Here is a 6,203-nt window from a genome sequence, read left to right as displayed (position 1 = left end):
TCTGGCCTAGCGCGTACCAAAAGTAATAATGGACCGTGAAACAGTTCAAAGGGCTCCATTCTTCAATGCATTTCACAAAAAAATCACTCATATGGAGTTCTGGTGCTCCAAATCACAGATAATAAATCCATCCATGGCTCCATTCGTGTCATAGAAAGATATTAAACGTTAAACACTTGTTTTATACATTCTGAACAATGACATTAAAGCTTTTCTAAAGTACATTGATCTAAATGAACAAAGAATAATACATTATACACACTAAATGCTTGTCATCAAAAGTGAAATACACACAGTTTCATGCACACATCCTACTTTAAGGCCTTTATTAATATTACACTGGTCAACAGAGGGCGCAATTGCTCATTTCTTCAAAAAATTAAAAGGCTGCTGCTTAAGTTTTCTTTTATATTTGGTGTAAATGAGTAAATAACAGGAGATGTCAATGTAACGTTTTTAAATAAATCCCAGAATGTAATCAATTAACTCTTGCACAAACTGCAAATTTTCAAAGTCAAGCCAATTCTCTTCTAAAAGATTTTCCTATTACTGCAAAATACAAGCAAAATGCTGTAACAATTCTGGTCTAGGTGTTATACGTGTTACGTGCTACTATAAATAACAAAATTATAACTCCATGTTATACATATTACATGCTACGAACAAAATAATAATTCAAACACAAAACATAAAAAAAATAATGCTAATGAATTAATGTACGTGCCCGTATATTACACGGTGTGTAGTGTAACCTAGAATTCTAGTAATGTTTTGAAATTCTACCTGAAAATATGCTTCAGTCTCCAAATATGTGCTGGTCCAGAGAGTACATCTGGTTCTTGAGGAGGTCCATAGAAACACGTTTGAGCTCCAGAACCTGGACTTTGCTTTAAATGTGGTCAGATCAGTGTAGTCTGTAGCTGGACATGTGAGAATTGAAATGCCTTTGTCATGTAAGCGGTTCTTTTTATTGCACCTTCCTGTGGAAGTGAGGAATCAGGATGGTCATTCCCCAAACCGGAATTCCTGTGTGTGCTTGGAACTGATAAAACTGCTGTAAAGAACAAACTCCATCCTCCTGCTGAAGTTTGTCAACTTTGAGAAGAAAGTTTCTAAAGACATACGGTTTCTTTGAAGTTATAGCTATTAAATTTTGGAAGGAAAACAGGTAGAAAGGAAAACCAAAGGTCTTGGAGGTTCGTAGCATTGCTGTCTTTATTATAAGTAGCCTAACAATCTGGGAGTTTTATGAAACTTATTTACATACAACTCAACTGGAGAGATTGCAGTAGCAATGCAAAGGTTGTGGGTTCGACTCCAAGAGAACACGCATGGTTAAAAATGATTCAAAATCTTGAATGCACTTGAAGTGGCTTTGGATGAAAGTATCTGTCAAATGCATGAATGTAAATGTACAACACACATCACAATGATACTTAGAGTCAACAGAAACTATAGTTTCAATGCATTTGAGGCACAATGTTCAGCTGAGTATTCACAATATAACATGGTCCCTAGTGTCTTTCCTGCTAAAAATGAGTTCTTAAACCAGTTTGGTCAGGCATTTTACAGTAGTGTGCTTTTATAAAACAGTTCATGGGTGTTTCTACAACTACGGGCACTTTAATACATATAAAACGGTCAACAAAATTGCATGGAGTCATTAAGATGTTAATATTTGTAATTTAATATACAGTAAACACTGAAAATGTGCTGCGGCAAAAGACAACTAATATTGTAGCTAACTGGCAGCTAGCAAGGTCTACTTGACTCTTTGCATCTTAATATACGTGAGTTAAACAGAATTATACATTTATTTTTAAAATGTAGTTCAAAGTACATAATTACTAAGCTGTATGGTAAGGACACACAATAAATACTGACACAGATATGATATTTACCTTATATTTTGGGGATGTTGTGAGTGAAGTGGCCTAATCTGTCATCAATGTGCTCCTGTGATCATTTCTGTTTCTATAGAAACCAAACTTGTTTGTCTTTGATAAAATGTTGTCATAAAAGCCATTTTAGTAAGGACTCAAAAGTGTGGGTCAGGCACATTTACTTGAAAAAGTCATAAATATGACCCATAAATAATACAAAAAATGTAAGCTGCTGTAATTAATATGTAGCTATATCAAACAATTCCTTTTGAAATAAGGTCAAATTGTAATTCAATTATGAACAAAAATGATGTTTGGACCTATAAATGCTTCATAATTTTCTATTAAATCACATGAATCATTCATTATATTTTTTGACAAGGTGTGTAATATCACTGTGACTATATTTATATAGCGTCGTATGACAAATTTTGACATAAATCTAAAATTTCACTGCTGGGTCTTAAAAGTGCCGTAGTTGCAGAAACACCCTACGTTCGCTAAGAATATTCTGTTTTCTGATGTACTGCTGTCCAACTCAAAACAGGTACATTGTAAAAGTTTTATCCGGTAGCTCAAAGTTTTAAAGGTGTATGTTTCACCCATGCAAGAGTTTCATAACTATTTATCGACTAAGGAACACGGCATCGTGCTTAAGGTTTTTTTAATGAATTTTTCATGACACTTTGGATTTTGGCACCATTTCGTCGTTCTAAAATCTGTCACTCTCTGCTGACGCAGATCCTTTTTCCTGAACGGGTGAGATTTTTATTGTTCGGATAAAGCAGGAGCCGTTATCTCCATCCACCAGCAGCTTCCTGTTTCCTGCAATAGTGGAAATGCTGCATTTCTCCCTGCTAATTCAGTCATACATTCTAAATGGTTGGCCTATGGTTAAAAAATGTTTTCCATTTATTTCCATGGGATTGTTATATTTTTTTAAAAACATTTTTTACAGATAGTTCTGCTCCTATATGCTGATTGCTTAAAATTTGCTAGTCTACAATACAATATAACAGCTATGATGCGAAACATATGCTCTTTGTGTAATCAACTTTTATGCCGGGACTGAAAGAAATTCTAATATTATGTCTGACCACTACTGTGTGTGCTGAGGCAATGCTTTTAAAACTAAATTGCCAAGTCAATAAAAAACGAATTTCTATAGTAGTACTGTATGTAGTTAGCAATGTTACCATCTCAAACCCACGGAAAGTATTCCTCCATGTCAGCAGGGGGCTCTAAAGACACATTTTAATCTTTAAACGCGTCTCGGTATCTGTGCCCACGACTAGCAAATGTAGTTGGCAGTGCCACTTCCTGTAAACACCCCCCTCCCATTCACAGAGGCAGTTTAAGTATCACAGCGAGCAACCTAGATAGGGGACGAGAGATATGTTCAAGTGAACAAGGCTCCGGACGGGAAATAAATTCTTGGAGACTATAAGACGCATGTTGTGGAAAGGCCTTTGTGAAATTAGGGCGCGGCGCTCGAACGTGGCTTTAAAAAGAAGACGCTATTCAAACTTAATGAACTTGTTTTGAATTCCTGCCTTTCTGAATGGCCAAAGCATTCCACGGCTTGAAAATAAAGAGAGGAACAAACGGCGGAAGTGATGTAAGAAAGTCTGCTCTTTATCTGGCATTCCCAGTCCTCACCTGCTGAACCAATCACACCCCCTTTCCTCTCCTCCGCTTTGAGCTCCAGACCGCTGGGTACCTTATTATAAGCAGGAGGAAGCCATTCATCTGAAGGTCTGGTTTCCTTTAAGAACACACAGGAATAACACGGCGTAGCGTTTCACATTCCGCGTGCGAGACAATTGAGGATGTGACCTTTTCTTGAGCGTTCTGAGAAAGGGTTTAGAAGATTTTACGTATATAATGGTGATTGATTATATACAAAAATAACGTAGCTATGAAAGCAACAGGAGGTATTGACTGTGTAGCTCAACCTGTAGAGTATGATGCCAAGATCATGGAAGAGACAGGGTGCGGATAAAAATGACCAAATTATTTGTTGTTGATGTAATGCAACATATAATGTAAGAGAAATAAACAAGTTAATATTGTATGTCGGGTACGATAACCTGCTTTTACAGATTTTATCGATTGCTAACACACAATTCATGAAACAATTCACCATTTCCTCACAACTATAAACACGTTCTCAGAACAATACACCATCTTGTACAAAACCCACACAAAAACGTCCTCATTTTGCAAAGGTTTAACCATGTTCTCATTCAGAAAACACAAAACGTGTGTGTCTGTCTTCTGTGTTTTCACCTTTTCTTGTTTTTACAGGTGTAACTTTAATTGTTTTGCTTATAGTCAATATGTCTCATGTACAGCTGCTTTGTAACAATGACAATTGTAAAAAGCGCTTTATAAATAAAGTTACGTTGAGAGTTGAACAGTGCCCAAACCTGATACTTACAAAATACAACTTTATTAAGAATACGCCGTTAAAACTTGATAAAATCTACTTTTACTATTTAAGAGACATAGTATCAATAAAATGTGATAGCTATAATTTTTGATTCAGGAGGAAAGAATTCCTAAAAAAAAGCATTCTGCTATACTGTAGGTGTTGGAAAACAGCACAAAGACTTTCAGAGGAAGACTTTTCATCAAATTTTTTTGAAGGAATATAAGACTATACCAATAAATATACAAAGAATTATATATTATATACTATTGGATAACCACAAACCCAGTAAGGATTGTCCAAAAAACGCTTCATACATGCCAGCAGTAATTTGGATGTACATCTGATGCTGCCCTCTTGTGGCCACACAAGATTTACCTTAAACCGTCTCAGCATATCTCAACCAGTCTGTCACAACTAGGGCTGAAACGATTCCTCGAGTAACTCGAGTTATTCGAATACAAAAAATCATCGAGGCAATTTTTGTTGCCTCGAAGCCTCGTTTAATCCATTTAAGTACAGTACACACGGAGCACTGCGTTTCCCCACGGACCGTTATTACTGACGCACAGCCCGTTAAACTCTGTACATGTTACAGGGCTCTCAAGTCTCATGCATTCACCGTGAGACACACGCATTTTAGTATGTTCACACGCTCACACGTGTTTCTCATGCTGATAAATAACTGATAGCTTATAGGGCTGTGACGGTTGCCGTAACAACCGCACCACCGCGATGGTAAAGTGCCATGACGGTGGTGAACTGCCACCGGCGGTAGTGCACGTCACTCTGACAAATATAGGTGTAATAAATATGAGAGTTTTGATAACTATTGCTAGTTGTAGCCTTTCAGTTGTGGTTGGTTTTATTTAAAAGATTTTAAATTAACAGAAATTATTGGCATACGTTTCCGTTGGTGCGTTCGAGCACAGACCTGCACGGCAAAACCCAGGTTATTCTGCGGCTTCTGCAATGGATCTTGTTGTGAAATGAACAGATACGTAAAATCAAAACTGGCTATGACCCGCTTGCTTAGTGTCGGAGCGCGCGCAGGTTTTGCCGCGGTTGCGGAGAGACATCTCTTCATTTGCGCTCCTGTGCACATCTTCTGAACGCGCATTTAGTGCAGCTGTACACATTTTAATCTGGACAATGTCAACAAGTAAATTTCATATCAACGAGTCAGAAAAAGTAAAGTTTTTATGGCAATCTGAATAGGAAAGCCAGTGTAGGTTTAAACAGTTTGTTTCAAATGGAATTGTTAAGGACTGTAAGGGTTAATACACCACTGACTGAAGTTACTGCAACAAGAGCTTTTTTATCTAGTATTTAGCTTTCTTATATCATTTAAGTTTTCATTATTTACTGATGTTTATTTAAATGTTTTATATGCTGTAGTGTGCCGTTTCACTGATGGATTTGCGCGTTAAACATTGACGGATGTTTCATCCTCATTTATTTCAGATATCATATTTCAATTATTTAACAATTTCAAGTATTTAAATAAGGTCTATATTTCTCTTCCACTCGTCATGTGGTTGCTACACGCAAATATAATAATATAAATATTATTTATATAAATAATATATATTTCTCAACCACCGCACCATCTATTACCACCGCGGTGGTAAAAAAACTGCCACCGTCACAGCCCTAATAGCTTATTGAAATGGTGAACTGATATTTTACTTAGTTTTAGTCTATTTTACGAGTGAACCTTGTTTTCCGGCTGCATTGAGTCCATCAAACTAGATGCGGACTAGTGGACACCGAATCCTGTTATTTACACATGTCATCTGTCTGTTCTGCGTGTCTGAGTGAATGAACTGCACAGTTTAACATGCTACACGCGTGATGCTCATGAATTTGTCTGCGTCTGCGCTGAATGA

The sequence above is a fragment of the Triplophysa rosa genome, linkage group LG17 (assembly GCF_024868665.1).
Source record: "Triplophysa rosa linkage group LG17, Trosa_1v2, whole genome shotgun sequence".
In the NCBI taxonomy this organism is placed as follows: domain Eukaryota; kingdom Metazoa; phylum Chordata; class Actinopteri; order Cypriniformes; family Nemacheilidae; genus Triplophysa; species Triplophysa rosa.
This window is presented reverse-complemented; position numbering follows the sequence as displayed.